At 34.4% G+C, this 16,114-nt stretch overlaps 1 pseudogene; it reads right to left on the reverse strand.

Annotated features, from left to right (window-relative positions):
- LOC149548484 (pre-mRNA-splicing factor SYF2 pseudogene) overlaps positions 1-15,761 on the reverse strand; it is a 62,368-nt pseudogene extending 46,607 nt beyond the window's left edge.
- Between the last annotated feature and the right edge of the window lie 353 nt (positions 15,762-16,114).

Genomic DNA, 16,114 nt, shown 5'->3' on the forward strand with positions numbered 1-16,114 from the left:
TGAGTCCCAGGATCATATTGGCATTGATGACATCCAGGAGGATGCAGTGGGCAGTTTTGAAGACTTAGTTTCCTTGGGTACAGAGGAGTTGGACAGCAATGCTAATGTTTTTGATACTCTGTATGTTGATATGAGCTTTAGATTTGATTCACAGGATATGGATGGTAATACTCTAGAGACTAGTAACTTTGAGGACACTCCTTCAGACAGTGCATCAGAGGAGGTTTGTAGGAGACAGTCAAGCCAGTACCATCATGTGTCTAATCAGTTGAGAGTTAGTGACCAAGACATTGCTATCACTTGCCAACATTTCGATGCTGCTCGTCAGTTGTTAGCAGTTTATGGATGGGGTTCTCCTACTAGTGATGAGCAGGGAGGAAGTTATCTTTCCTTGACAGAGATCCACTCTTTATGGGAGGCTATTCGGATTTTGAGACAGAATTATATGCAGTTGGTAGCTGACAGATATTATCTTATGGAGTGGGGTAGTAAAGCATATGATGCATTGTTGGCCAAGGAAGATGAGGTGAGTGAGCTTACTGAGCAGCTTGAGGTGACTTCTGAGATTCTTGAGAGTACACAGTTGGCTTTCAAGGAGTCACAGTTTCATTTGGCTAAGGTGACCATGGAGTTAGAGCAACTACAGTCTTTATCTAATTCTATACAGTCACAAGCTATGGTGTTTGATGATTCAAGGATGTCCATGGCTGAGATTGTCAGAGACAGTGGAGATGGGGATGCATCCATCCTTGATACTAACATTGGCATATCAGGTTCATTCCCACTAGAGTCAGGTTTAGTTGAGTTGGGTATTGTAGCAGATTATTGTATGCCTGACAGGGTGGTAGCCTCTAGTACTGAAGGCACAGAGACTAGAGATGTATCAAAGGTCATGTGTGATGTTGGTGAGTCGACAGTTGGCATGGTTCCTGCTAGTAATACTACTCCTTTGGTGATATCTTTGGAGGTAGTAGTCAGTTCCAACATGGTTGATGATCAATTGCAGTTAGTTTCATCTGGATTACAGTTTGAGCCACTGACTGAGATTGGCGCATTCTATCAGCATTACACTGTGAGGTACGCTCATCAATTTACCTTTGATGACCATGTTGATGAGATTATGACACAGAAATGTACTTTGTTTCCTAGTGCTTATCATCAGTTATGGAATAGTTTGATGCCTCGAGATGAGAGTTGTGATGGGCACGACATGGCGACAGGTTCTGTAGTTGATAGCTTGATAATACATGACTTAGAGCAGGAGTTTTGGAGTGATGCTTCAGCAAGTGTTGTTATTGATTCTACTCCTTTGGCTATGACATCTCCTGACTTAGCTAGTGATCAGTCACAGTGGGTTGTATCACTTGTTCATGGTGAGCTATTGACTGAGGTTGGTTTTTTTAATCAACATTATATTGCAGGGTATGTACATCAGTTAACAATTGATCCTTATGCTGAGGAGTTGATGGCAGGAAAATTTGGTTTGGGTTCCATTTCTTGTTGTTTATCTTGTGATGGCTTTTCACCATCAAGGGTGCATGGGAGTTATGGTTATGAGATAGTGGCCAATGATCTACAGAGTTGTGTTGACTGCAGGAGTTGTACAGTGTGTGGATTCTCCATACTTGGTATAGTTTCATTTGAGAGCATTCACCATTGTTGCAGAGTTGGATTGTACATTCCATATAGGCCAGTGGAATGCATTGATGGTATTTACTATGTTGGTAGTCCACTTTACTTGGGTTTTGATATTCTAAGAGTTTGTGTCTCATGGGTTTTTGACTGTGGTAATGGTGATTTTGGAGTTTGGTTGAGCTATAATTGCCAGTTTGATTATGGATTCCTCTTGGTCATATTGCAGAGGATCTTGCAGGAGTCTGTGTTAATTGGTAGTAGTATAGTTCATGACTACATTTGGGATCCAGGAGGATTGATTGGTTTATTTTTTAGCCATTGCTTGAGGACAAGCAATGTTTGGGAGGGGAGGACTTGTCATGTCCCCTTTTCAAATAATTAAAAAATAATAATCTTTGCTAAGGCAGGCAGGCCCAAGAAAGTGAAGTTTCGGAAAAAGGGGGTTAATCTTTGGAAACCGTTGGACTAATAAATGAAAATTATTATTAAAATAAGTTTCATTAACCTCTCTTGGATGTGAGTTACAGAATTAAAAAAGAAAATCTTTGCTAAGGCAGGCAGGCCCAAGAAAGTGAAGTTTCGGAAAAAGGGGGTTAATCTTTGGAAACCGTTGGACTAATAAATGAAAATTATTATTAAAATAAGTTTTATTAACCTCTCTTGGACGTGAGTTACAGTTATGCCCTCTTTTAAGGGGTTTGGAGGCATTTTGGGCTCATTCCAGACTTGATTTTCGCTCATTCTTTGTTATTCTTCAGAGGCTGCCAAACCTGTGGAGAAGGAGACCCAAGAACGGGAGTTTGCAGGTTTCCAGGGAGACCCAAGAACGGGAGTTTGCAGGTTTCCAGGAAGGCTAAGGACGGGAGTTTGAAGCCATTCCATGTGCATGCTCATACAGAGTTTGCCTTTGTGCTGAACAGTGCAGATTTGTGAGTTTCCGGGTGTATTTTTGTAAGAGTTTGGTGTTTCCGGTTGAGTATTTCATATCAGTTTTGGTTGCTGCTGTATTTTATACTTTAAGCTATTAAAATAGATCTGAATATATATATTGGGACGTGATTAAACTTCTGAGATAGATTATTAGTGTTCTTGTGGTGTTTCCGGGCATATTTTGTGCTATTTCGGGAGCCCGATGAGCATAGTTTTGGTCCTACATTTTTGAGCTGTTGTGTAAAGGCTATACGGATCTGGAAATGTCAATTTGTAGGCTGTTATGCTGCTGAAAGTTCTGTAAAAATTTCCATTTTCAGATTTATTAGTAATTGGTGAAGCTGTGAAGCTTTTGGCACAATTTCTGGCATACCCGATTTGGGGTTTCTTGAGAAATTTGGAGGATCTTTGTGATATTAGTTGTTTGATCTTAAAGATCTGATTAAAGGTTGGAAATATCATGTAAAATCAGAAAAGGGACATTTCACTATCCCCTCTATCCAATCTAGGACTATCTTAGGTTCCATCTTCTCATTGAAGACAGGACTGCCTTCCAATGCTTTTCCATTCAAGACTTTCAATGCCTTCAAGAATTATTCTTGAGAAAATATTGGTTTTGGTTTAGGGATCTCATCCTCCATAGGGATCTCTTTCTTCTTGCCATATATCTTATCATTAGCTTCTTTAGCCTTCACATCTACTTCATCCACCTTTTTCTCCAATTGAGCCAATCTTTCTTGGAGTAATCTATTCACCTCTTCTTGGTCTTCCACTAATTTGGCTAACTCAGTGTTAGTCACCATTGATCTATCTAATTCAAAGGATGCATTCTCTCCTACGGATTCATAAGGTTGAAACATTAACCACAAGACTGATCAAAATAAGCTCTGATACCAATATGGTGTATGTACTTTTAGGTGTGCTTGCACAAATGCTAAGAAGACCTAGCTTGTCTTCTTCAAGGATCCTAATCTCCTATATGATATTAAGAGCTCAATTGATTAACTAAGGCCATATCTAACTCTTCTATAAGAGTCTCACTCTTTGTGCTTCACCTTGAAGGACAATCACCTTGTTGTTTTTTCAATGATTTCTCCTACACTTAGAAGGCTCCAAGTTTCATCTCCACACAAATATTCAAACTCATTATAGGGATGAAAAACATGTTGAAAATATTATGCATGTCTCCATATAGATTCATCTTGAAGGATCTCCAAGCTCTTTACTTTTGAGTTCAAGACTTAGTCTTTAGGAGGCCTAACTGGGCCTAATTCTTGTAGCCCTTGACAAGGTCTTTTTCCACTTTCCTACCAAAACTTTGCAAACAACTTGAAAAACCGCCTTCAAATACCATTTTGGATTTTATGAAGTATTCTGAAAGTTTTGGACTCCTAGGTCATCCGTACACATGATTCCTATTATCTAGGTTAAATAGGGCAAACGGCCTAATTAATTGGACCTTGCTAGTTTCTTGTTCAAACCTCAATTAAATAGATTGATAGTCTTTAAATCATCCTAGAATATCAAGAAATGTTCATACCACACCTAGATTTGTACTTGTTTTATATTGTGCTTCAATCTCCTGCATTAAATCTTCAACTATTCACTATCAAACCACTAACCGAGAACTCTAAGCTCACCTAGGGCTTGATATTAAAAATAACAAACTAAATCTTCATGACTCCTAACTATAAATATATAAAGACTAATTGTTCCCCTAAAACATTCATCTATCCTAAGGAACATCCTATCATTAGATCTCATGGGGAGCCATAGAAAGACAAGCTAGTTAGGACAGGACTAGGAAACCCTCTAAAACTAAAACAGTCTATTCAAAACACTAAATCAACTCTAACCTACTTTCTTACTAAATTAAAAAGTATTGAAACTATCCTACACATAAAAATCTAACACTAAATCTAGGTATTCAATGCATTAGATAGCATTGTCACATTGAAAAGCTTGGTATATTCACATAACCAAAATTGCATAGTTCTTGTGTTGTTCACAAACTTAGTTACAATACCTCTACCTCCATATTCAAGTCTAAGAGAGTCTTAGAGGCCATCCTCAATGTTTTTAGGCCTTGTCAGTTGATCTCCCACTCTTAGCTTTTATGGTATCCAATGTTTCCAAGTTGCATGCAATACTTTCAATAAATTGCCAATGTTGTCATGACAACTTTTGGAATCTTTTACATTCATTTTCCTAGCTAGAATCTAGGGCCTCTAAGCCATGTAGTTTAAATAAATAGCTTGTTAAATTACCTTAAAGCATCTTCTTAGAATCTCTCATGTGTTTAGGACACATTAGCAACTCAAATCCAAACTTTATGCTCCTAAGGCTAAGTTAACAAAAAAAACTAACAATGACTATTTGGTGACCTTGGTTGTAATACTAACTCACCTTGTCCACATCTTTCAAGAGCTTCTAAGTTCCAAATCAAACACATAACTTCTCTATCTTGGCTAATGTTAAACACAAGCCAAATGACAAAGGAATTGGATGTTAGCCTAGGTGCTTCTGTACCATCAAAACTTTCTTTATAGGTTGTATGAGTTTCATAGGGCTTGGTTCCTTAAGATGGAATTCCCCCCAATCTAATTGTGGAGCTTAGTAATCTCATTTTCACCCATATATCATCCTTTACTAAGAAATTTTAGACCCGTCAAGAGACTTATAGGGTAACCTCTATCTCTATTATTAAGGATCTTTCTTGCTATAAGGCCAAAAATTAAAAAAATTAGCATCAAGAGAAAGTTGAGGATATGGTGGAAGTCTTTTATGACTTGGGGTCTTCTTAAGCCATAAAGTCATCTTGGACCCTTGATTTATCCACCCACTACTCAGTTCCCAAGTCCCCCCATACCTCCCTTTTTCAACCTTCCACTAAGATTAATTTGAGTATCCTCGAGACCCTCAAATCCCTTGATCTAGTTCTCCTTCTCTTCTTCTAAAAATTGATGATGGTGGCATCAACTTGGAAGCTCTGGCATTACATTTTGATGAGTTGGCCAAGTGCTATAATCAAATTACATAAGTCACCAAGTGGTTTTTGTACTAGTTGTGAATTGTAAGAAGGAAAATAAACAAGATGGAAGCCCATGTTGAGAATGAAAAGGAAGGTAGAGGATCGGACTACAAGAAAAATAGACAAGAATTGGTAGGAGGTGGAAAGAGATCTTAGGGATAATCTACATAATTGGGATCTTTTGGAGGAGTAAATCATAGAGATTTACACCATGGAACCCTTAGAGGAGGAAACAAATGAGATTATCGATGCTCTAGCATCTATGAAGGAATTGTAGGACAAGCTAGTGGAAAAAATAAAGGACTTAACATCTTAACAAAAAGAAAATATGGAAATGATGGCTAGATACCATTGGCGGGATTCACGGGGGAGCTTAAGGAAAGGAGCTCCAAATAAAAAGAAGAGAGGATACTTGGGGAAAAGATGAAGTTCTATAGATTGTTGCCAAATAGGATGTTGGTTTGTGGGATGTTACTTCTTCTCGTCTTTCCAAATAGCCTTCCTTTCTAGAGAAGCTCAAAGAGCCAAGATAGTAGTTAGTTGTATTGTTGGTGGTTGTTAAGTAGGTCAGTTTTGGTGGGTCTTTATTATATTGTTGGTTCATGTTGGTTTTAGGTCAGTTTTTTGTTCATGGTTGCTAGTTTTTCCTATATGATTCTCTCAATTCTTTTATATTATTGTTTAAGTTTTTTAGCTTTGTGTTAGTTTTATTTTTGTAAGGTATCATAGCTTGTGAGACTTTTTCCTTCTATCTACTAGACTTGATGTAAAGTTTTTGTCAAGGATTTGGGTCCTCTCTTGCTTTACTTAATTAGAACAAACTTTTGATTTGAAATATCACTAGATTAATTCAATTATTTTGGCCATGAATTTTCCCCCATTGATCTTTAGTTTAACTCACCTTAAAAAGAATTAGCATATTAGAAGAATAACTATAGTTAAGTAAAATAATATAACCTAAAAATTATCTTATATATTTATTCATTAACTTTTCATCTTCCATGCATTCATGTTAATGAGCCACCATTAAGATTGAGTAAACAAAAATTAACTTTCAAAAATAAACTTTAACAAGTGATGCTATTTGTTAAAGTTTTTGCCAATATAGTGGGAAGGGAAGAGAAGGAGGTATTAAAAGTAGATGTGATGATTGTATGAGATTTGGAGACAATAGATATAAAGAGGAAAAAAGGGAGTGGGAAGGGAAGAGAAGGAGGTATTAAAAGTAGATGTGATGATTGTATGAGATTTGGAGACAATAGATATAAAGAGGAAAAAAGGGAGTGAGAGAGAGATGACTAAGAAGAGGGGGATAGGGAGGAGGGTAGAGAAAGAAGAAGAAAAAGAGGTAGATTGATTCATGGCAATCATATATGCTTTTGGCTATGCCATATCCTCTCCTTACCACAATATGTTACAAAATAAATGTAAGATCTAGCTAGAAAAACTCCTATTAGTAGTAATATTTGTTTTATAGTAAATCTGCAAAACATCTTTCAATTTATTTAATTTGTTTAGTCATCTAATAATCATGGATATTAAATACTTTGTTTTAAGTATTAATTTTTTTTGTTTACACTCTATTAGAATAATATTAAAAATTAACATATTGGAGAATTATTTTTTATTATATTTTTAAAATCATTTTTTGATATGAATTAGAAAATGATTATAATCATTATTACATGTGACTAATATGTATTTATAAAAATTCAGCTCTAATAGATATAATATTTTAAAAAATATTTCTATTTACTAATAATATTATTAGTAATTATAAATATAAAAATTAACTAATAAAATGTATATTCTTGATTCCTTTTAATCAATTTATTTTAATTTTGCCATTAATTTATTTGTTATTGACTACACATATGTTTAATAATAGATATATAAAAAGTTTTAAATAACAAAATTATGAACTATTTCAAATTTTCAAATTTATTTCTTTAACATTAATAATATTTTGATTATCATTATTATTAATTTGGCACAAGTCACAATTATTTTAACCATTAAAATAATTTAAAAGCATGATCACAAGTTGGACATTTTATTTGGGTACCAAATAAATAAATAAACAAGTGCAAGCTTGTATTTGTTGGAAGTTATAATAGTTTTTGATTAAAAATTTAATAGTTAGAAAATAGTGAGTTGAGGTAAGTTATAATAGTTTAAGAACTAGTATAGATATCTTAAATAAATCTATCTAAAGAAATGCCAATAACTACAAAATGATTTAAATTTATTTTATTACACCCAAAACTTTTTATATTTACTTTTTTATTTTTATTTATTATTATTATTATTTTTAGACTGCAGGAATCGGTGCAACACGGCCCCCCTATAAACTGCAGTGCGTCTGGTAAACTTTTTAACATGACCGGTAGCGCTGGCGCGACACACCCACCGGTATTTACTTTTTTTTACTAACCTAAAAAATTTATTTAATTTCTAAAACAATTGATGATTTATATCTCTAAGATCCAAACATTATAATTTTAACAAATATTTAATGTGGTGTTTATTGAATTATTTTTAAAAATATATTTTGTTTATAATTAAATTTAACATTTTTGATGTGTAGATGGTTGTCAAATTTAACTTTAACTCTATCTAAAGAAATGTCGATAGATATCTACTATATGATAATAATGATTTAATTTACTATATCTAAAATTATTTATATTTCTTTTATGTCCATTTATTTAGTTTTTTACTAACTTGAGCTTTTTATTTTAATTTGTAAAACAAAGGATGGTTTATATCTCCAAATATTATTATTTAGACAAATATTTTATTTGGTATTTATTAAATTATTTATAAATAAATTTTTAAAAATATATTCTATTTATAATAAGATTTAAACGAAATGTAGATGTTGTCAAATATAAAGTAGAAGAATAAAAGTTAACGTTAACACGCTCACACATCCCACTTCACCCATTCTACCATTGTAGAATGCCTATCGGCATTAATAAAAATTTAATAGTGAATTAAATTTAATCAATATTTGTTTAAGATTTAAAAAACTTATTTTCACACATGTTAAAATATTTGAAGAATAATGATTTTTAAAGAAAATTATAATTTTAAAAAATTATCATCTAAGTGTAATGTTGGAATTCATTTATTTTCTTTAAATTATTAAGATTAAAAATAATTATCATTCAAACTAAACTACATATATCAAATAATAGTTTCTAACGTAAAAATTAGCTAAAAAATTATTTGATAAGTTTTATGAGTTTCTTATGTATTTCATATTTGATATATATTTCATTATTTTAAAAATTAAGATTTGACATATAAACATTAGAAACAATCAAAGATTAAATTAATTATAAAAATAATTACATTTCATCGGTTGAAGTAGGCAAACACAAATGATCGCAATAGTATGTGCTTCTTGCAAATACAATAATGTATACATGTTTGGTTATAAAGATAATAAAAAAAAATTAAGTATCAAGCATTGAAATAGGTGAGAGAAGACTAATGTTTTTAATGGTAAAGTAAATAAATGAAATAGGATTTATATTTTTTAATAATAAATTATATGTGAAAAGATTTATATTATATCTACCAAATTTTGTTTGGTTAGTTGCGGCATAAAAAATCAGAGAAAAATAATTTTCACCATGACAAAAATTGTTGATTTATACAATTAAAAAAATTAAAATAAATATAAACTATAGAAATTATATTCAAGTTATAAAATCATATAATATAATTGGTAGTTTTAATTGAATAAGGAGATTAAAATGATTCCAATAGTATCATATCTGCCTTTGGCAGTAACTAATAAATTGAATAGGCTGAATACGACATTTCCTCAATCAGTGTCTAATGGTTAATGTATTGACTGCGTAGACGGTGGTCAATATGCTTCTAATGGTGAATTTGAACTCCACGTCCTCAGAATACAAATTCTGAGTTGCCCTTACAAAAAATCATTAATTATAGGTGTTCATAAAACACTAGGCAGATTGTAATCAATTGCCATTAATTCAGGCAAGACAAACTTCTCTTTCTGAATCAATCAGATTTCTTGTCGTGGTGAATCAAGCAAATGCATTTATGGTGAAAATGGAGTGGGTCCAAATTGATGAAATCCACAATTGATGGAAGCAATACTCGATGCAGGGATATTAATGGAGGAAGTATAAGAATTTACACAGATAAACATCAGATCATCATATTAGGTTTTTTTAGATAAGTATAATAGGTTTTATTACTATTGAGTAATATTATAAATTTATAATAAAAAGTGAAGTCAAAATTAAGTTTGTTGAGTTTTTCAATTATTTGTGATAGTTATTTATTTATTTCAGATTTATTTTTATTTTTTTATGAATAGATCTTTTTTATTTATAAAATATTAAAGATACATATTCATTAAAAAAAAATGAAAATTAAATTTGATTAAAGTAGTGTTAAAGAATATGTCTAACTATTTGTTTTGATTGAAGTTAATGAGTATCTTTTTTTCTACTATTATTAAAATAATATCTTTCATTCAAGATATCTAATGCATATATTAATGCTAATGTATATCACATTGATTTGTGTGATGTCCACCACTTGTATAACCTATTTAAAACATGGATACTTTTTTTTTTCAAATAAAAATGAAGCACAATGTTTATAAAGATTCTCTCATAGTACAAATCAAGTCAAACCCATGGTCATACTAGGGGGTCTAGAGATCTTTAGTCTGTGCATTAAAGTCTCCTAAGATGATGATGTCACCCATAGCTCCAAACTTGGAGATGCTCTTAAATAGGTCTATAAAAGGGTTCCCGTCCTCAACACTATGAATGGCGTAAGGTGAGGAAGTCGGTAGAAAGTAACAAATGGAAATGAAGATATTTCTCTGATGGCAATTGGTGCCACCAACCCGGATCCACATAAATTTGGCTTGAGAGTCAGAAAGAACCAATGTGGTAGTACTGAATAGATCATCTCTAATCAAACAAGTAACCTTGCTAGAACCACGCACACCACTTGAAGCAAGGACCTCCTCTCTACAAACTGAAAGCCACCGATTTCCTATGTAACCTGGAAGGGGTTAAGCATGGCTCTCATGAGTCTTAGTACCAACCAACAGATCAACATACCCAACTATATCATGAAGTAAGCCTGGCAAAGACCATGGGGAGCCATTGCCATTCCAATAGTTGACAAGCAGAGAGCCAATGGAGGGCTTAGACTTTCCCAACTATTGGTGCTCAAACTATCATTTGGCTTGGGTATGTCTTGCATCCCAACCCTTGGGAGGTGAGTCATGAATAACTACATTTAGATTCCTTATAACTGCCTATTTCTCATTACTCCTTACTTCTACCATGAGGCACCTAGGGTGCTTTAGTTTAGCTACATGTGACTTTTTGAGGTCCTCATCAAGAAATATTTGTGTGGGAAGAAGGAAGAGCTTCTTCTTTTCCCTGAGAGCTTTTAGTCAATGAACCAATGAGAGAAACCTAATAAAAAGGGTGCCATCATGTCCAAACCATGCTCTGTCTAATGTAATATTGGAAATACCCAAGTGCTCATTAAGAAATGAGTAGCCTGTGGGGAGAGGATCAATGGAGGATGAAGGAAGACCTCTAACCCAAAGGTTGAGTTCCCTGAAGCACCTAACCCAATCCTCTGCCAACTTCTCTTGGACAATTTTTTTGACCTCAGGTAGAGGCATAGTGCTAGGGTTTCCGCACGTGGAAGCCCAAGTTTTAATTTACTGCTCTATTTCAGTCAAAAGAGATGTTTTTTTATTACAAAGCTCAGTTTGCTTGTTCTTGAGGTTTCCCATATCCCTAAAGTCTTCAATAATAGAGCTAATAACTTTGTAATGCATGTTGTTTATGTGGTAAAAGTTTCAGAGAGATCTTGGATGCATGAAGAGTTAACCACAACCTGCTGGTTCAAATCATTCAATGATTGAGATAGGGATTGAATAGTGTCTTGGAGAGTTTGATTCATTGATTCATACTTCTACACCTACACTAAGAGACCTTGGGAAACTACTGAGAGAGAAAGAGTTGTGACTTTCAAAGCTGCATTATCCTTCTCCAATAATGTCAAGCAGTCAACTATTTATTCTAGTATTGCAAGATTGGGTGGGGTTTCCATGATGCAAAAAAGTACTATGCAAAAACAAAACTAATTTGTATATTAATAAACCAAAGCAGATACTATACTTGACATTTTGTTAAACAATTTACATACAATCTTGTCTTGTAATGGGTAATTTACTTGCAGAGGTATTTTGTTAAACACTTGGGCCTCAATCAGAGAAAGCACCAATAACTTGCATACCGACCCCTCCATAGTATAAGGAATTTTTTATAGCCTTTGTAACATTGGGCATAGATAGCTATACTCCTCTAAATATCAAACTGCTCATTGCATAACCATGTTATCTTAGGTAGAGGGCAACTAGAAGGGCACACGGGCACACAGGCCACAACAGAGAGGCGACCAAAAGAAGCCACAACAGAAGAGTACCCCTCACAATCTACTATAGTAATGACAGTTCCATTTCAAGCTATGGATGTGACCATCATTCTTGATTGGTCAATTTAGAAGCATTCACACAATCAATCAGTAAAAAGAGACGTTAAATCTAGTGGTAATGAAGTGCAGAAAGAGATTTTGTGAGGTGGAATTACTGCTATCTTTGAAGCATTTTGCTAGCACTTTAGAACTGTTTGAACTTTCTAACAATTCTTGATTCAATGCTCATTAAGAGAAATTACAATAGTATAGAATTCTAGAGAATATTTGGCACATCAATGCTACTTAGAAGACATCCAAACAACCATACCAAATGTGTTGAGGAGCTACATTTTTATGGAGCTCAACACAAGTAGAAAGAGCCCATGGTCTCCCAAACCATATCTACACCAAGAGATATGTGGCAGCAACTTGCTAAACCAATGAAATGTTGCGCATGGAAGCTCCTAGAATATCTCAACCATAACGGTCACCATTCCATATTGAACACCTACCTCACACTTCTATCTGCCAAATATTTGTTGAAAACAAATTGATACAAGTATGAGACTATGTTTCAATCATTATTTTGTCACTGATGTCAAACTTGCTACTTGTTGGTAAGACAACCACGTAGTTGATTTGAGTACTATCATTTTCCTAATTGATGAAGAGGATTTGATCAAATGAGATAACAAAAGAACCTAGAGGAAAGGTTGAGTTATGGTGTGAAAAATGAGTACAAAGATTAGTTAAGACAATGATGATATAATGCATTGATTATCTACTTAAGGTTGCAAAGGATTGATACATTGACAAAGTCTAGAAGATCAAGTAAGAAGAATTGCCAAGCTTGACCGAGTCGATAATAGGTGACAACAAAGTTAGTGCAAGTTTAGCATAAAATTGGTTGGAGCTAAGAAAAGTCAAAGTTTAGTGTATGTTGAGTGATACAGTGTAAGCTAAATAAAGTTTAGTTGATGTTGAGCACCAGTAAACTTCAGTGTTTGTTGAGTGATCTAGTTGAAGATGAGTGGAAGAACAATATGGAAGTTGAGTGGCAACATATTGATGTCAAGTGCTAGTATTCATGTTAAATCATATATTTGATAAATCTGAGCTGACAATTTTGTTTTCTTGAATTTTGTGATGTGTGTAGAAGATAACTATGATGAGTTGGTGGCACACAATTCATGCTAAACCATTTTGAGACAAATTCAAAGAGGATTCAAGGAGAATTTTATAGAAGGGACTAAAATGAAAAGATGGGTAGATTCATTGAATCTTACCTAATCCTACATAACCCTATAATGGACGATAGAGGATGAGTGACAAAAGATCTTAATTTTCTATTTATAGAGATGGCTGGTCAAAAGCAAGGTTGGTCAATATTTGAGAATCTAAAGTTAGACAAAAGGTCTAATTTATTGCTTCATTCAAAGACCGAACAGAAGAGAGTATTATTGCCAAGTAAAGAAAGAAGGCTTCAGAATATGAATGCTTGAAAGGTGAACAATCTATCAGAATTGAAGTGTATGAAAGCCAACCAAAATTGAGGACTAAAATAGAGATCTATAATCTACAAGTGAATTGTAATTTGTTATCAGATTAAGCCTTATTGTTACTTTCTAATCATTGTACTAGTCTAGGGTAAATCCTTTGGATTAAGCTTGACCTAACAGTCATTTGTAAATCCTTTAACTAGGTAATATTCCAAGTGAATGATATAAAGTCCTCTAACAAGGCTCACTCCTAACAAGGTGATTGAAATCCTCTAATAAGATCACATTTAACAATGTCTATTTTAAATCTTAATAGAGTTGGCCTTTCACAAGGCATCACTTCAAAAGAGTGAGAATGAGTAGCATGTCTTTGAATTAAAAGTAGCCAAAACTAGGGGGCTAGCCCATTACAAACAAACTGGTCAACTACCAATGGAAAATCATCAAAACTAAACTAACCCTTATTGCTACTTGAAACAAAAATAAAGTTCAAGACCATAATTAAGAAAGTATCAGTAGGCTTAAAAAAAATGTTTGTCATCAAACATAAGAAACTATAGAAAAGTGTTAACAAAGGCATGAAAGCCTTGCAACCTAATAAGTTTGAAAACTACCAAATTAATAGCACAAAAACAAAAAGGAGGGAACCCTTAAGATTTCTTGGTCTCTTTCCTCCTTGGGAGGATGTTCACCCAGTCTTCCACCAGGAATTCAAATACCATCTTAGAGTCCTCCTTAGATAGGTCCCCTTCAGCATCCTTAAGCAGGCACAAAGTGGTACCAGCCACATGTATCACTTTGACTATTAACTTGGTTAGTAGGTGCATTCTCTCCTTTAGCACATGGATTCTCTCCCACACCTGATTACCAAATTTTTGCAACTCGCCCAAATGGCCATCAGTACCAACCTTTGTAGTATCTTGCACAACTAGGGGGTTAGAAGCATTTATGGAAACAACCTTAACAGAGGAGGAGATCATTGTGGGTGAAGGCATCCTATCCATCGTATCAGGGAACTAATCCTTAGTTAGGTCCACACACTCTAGATCAATTGTCACCGAAACATGCAACACCTCCTTATTCTCCTTTCCTTTTCCTGAGTCTAACCTATAGAAGAGTCTAAAGTCTCCTCTTCCACCTCCTCCATACCTCCCACCTTAAAGTTTACCGCTTTTTCCTTCATTCTCCATTTGAGCAACCTAAAACATCAGAATCTAACTCCTCCTCCTATTTGGCTCCCTCCTTCAACTTCCTTTTAGCATTAGATTTTTCTAACCTCCCCAACCTCCTCCTACCCCCTCTCCCCTCCTCCTCTAACTTCACTAGCACCTTCTCCTTTCCTTTATCATGTTTCCCTTTTTCCCCATGGGGGAGGGATTCACTAGGTACCCACTAGGTGAGGGTTGTGGGCTAGAGGCTCTAGGACATGTGATCTTAAGGGGAACCATTTGGGGCCGGGGGTATAGATGGGTAGGAATGTCAATTTTCACAATCCTAGGGGGGACCAGGGTGAGGTGGAATTGATATAGCCTAAAAACTAAATCTTGGTGTAAAATGGTAAAATTTACCCCTACCCCCTTTCTCATTTTTTCTTTCACATCAACGAAAGTATCCTCTAAATCATGTAGCAAGAAGAAAGGAAGTGAAATAAAATCTTAGTGATGAAAATGATTAAGGAGAGGAAAGTGATAGTAGTAGTAGATTCCATACCTTCCTTCAAGGGTAAGATATTTCATCAAAACCAAACAAACCTCCTTCCATGGGTCATGAAGCTTCTCCCACATGAAACCTGCTCTATGCCAAATTGGTTCCTCATTATCCACAAAAAAAAGTTACAGGCTCGCTTCATCTATCACCCTTGTCACCTTCTACCATTTCCTACCCTTCATAGCCAATCCTGTCACCCTGGCAATCACCTCCTCTAAAATATGAAATGAGATACCATTTATCATAACTCTACGATTCTCCCAAGAGTTAACAAATTGCATAGAGCAATTCTTGTCATGCCCATTTAGTGTCTCCATGAATGAGACAAAACTGCCCTCCTTCAGTAAGTACCACACCAAGAGCTTCTTCATATTTTCATCAATCACAACTAGTTCAATGTGCATCAAATCACCACCCATCTCTGCAATTTTTCTTCTCCTCTCTTTTTCTTCAGAACCCATAAACAATTTCTAAAAAGGTCTTTACAATTAGGTAGAAAAACACAAAAGTGGAGATGATAATCACAATTAATCGTAATAATGAAACCAACCAAATTAGTAAGAAAGATCATGTTTTAGCCACCATGATCTATCCCCCAATAATTTCCATCATTCCCAATGCACATCAACCCTTTAAAAAAAAATCTTTTCTCTATACGGCATATGATGACACATATAGGGAAATAAATAAAAAATCCCCCAATTTCAAACTTCCAATTTTTGGGCCATGAGTAATAGTTATTACCTGTACCCAATCCTTTACTCTTTCCCACCTATGCATCAAGGACATGCCTTCCTTGCCAGCTCAACAACAT

The sequence above is a fragment of the Cupressus sempervirens genome, chromosome 7 (assembly GCF_028749045.1).
Source record: "Cupressus sempervirens isolate cs-2001-9-10 chromosome 7, ASM2874904v1, whole genome shotgun sequence".
NCBI classification, from domain to species: domain Eukaryota; kingdom Viridiplantae; phylum Streptophyta; class Pinopsida; order Cupressales; family Cupressaceae; genus Cupressus; species Cupressus sempervirens.